We start from the raw sequence: 987 nt of genomic DNA, 5'->3' as shown, positions 1-987 counted from the left end.
TCCTAAATTAGCTTTGAGGAGCTCTGAGAGTTTCATAAATCCTCACTCATGAAACAGCAAATAATGTCTATAAAAGTCACTCTAACTGGACCAGCTTAGGTAACTGTGCCAATTGCAAACCATTCATTATGAACAAAGATGACGCATTCATACTGATTCTGCTAATCAGGGCCCTCCTCTGGGGCAGGTGAGATCCATTCCCTCGAAATCACAAAGGTGAGAATGAAGAGAGGGGATAGGTTTGGAAAAGAAATTCAGGCTACTGCTCCAAGAAGAAAGAGAAATGGATGCTGGGCAGCCAATGACAGGTATTCATTACAGGTACTGCCCGAGTCCATTTCCTATTTACTCATTTAGAAAGAAATCTAAAGCTTTATGCAAACTCAAGACTTCAGGTACTTTCTGCATGTTACCTAACACATTTTTAGAAAAGAGACATAAAGGTTAAATCATTTCACAATATTTTATTTCTATAAGTAATTTAAAATCACTAAAAGATCTTGCTATGAAAGTGGTAATACATCCTTTATCTGGAGGATTTTATATTCAGTAAAGTGTCAACATTTAAAAGAAAATCCTTTCTGATGCCTTTTTTAGTGTGATGTCTAACTACAACGTGACTTTCTAAAACTGCAGGCCACAAAAGCACATATTGAAACGTAATAGCCTTGTTTTCACAAAGCATGGCACCCAACACTGTCTTGGATCACATTCTACCATATGTTCATTCTCTGGTGCCTAGTTCCAGCAAGTTTTTTTGTTTGTTTGTTTTGGGCCTGTTTCTTCACGCATTCTCCCTACAATCATTCTGGTTTTCCCTTTGCCAATCCCTGCTACTTCCACTCCTTCCTAGACTCCCAGCACTGATTCAAGCTAACGTTCTTTATCTTTCCTTTATCTGCCGAAATCTAAGAAAGAGTCTGTAGTTGAAATGAATACTCGCTTAGCTGCTTACGATCTGTCTTCAGCCTCTATAATCTGAATATA

This window comes from Pteropus alecto, unplaced genomic scaffold, assembly GCF_000325575.1.
Source record: "Pteropus alecto unplaced genomic scaffold, ASM32557v1 scaffold164, whole genome shotgun sequence".
In the NCBI taxonomy this organism is placed as follows: Eukaryota; Metazoa; Chordata; class Mammalia; order Chiroptera; family Pteropodidae; genus Pteropus; species Pteropus alecto.
This window is presented reverse-complemented; position numbering follows the sequence as displayed.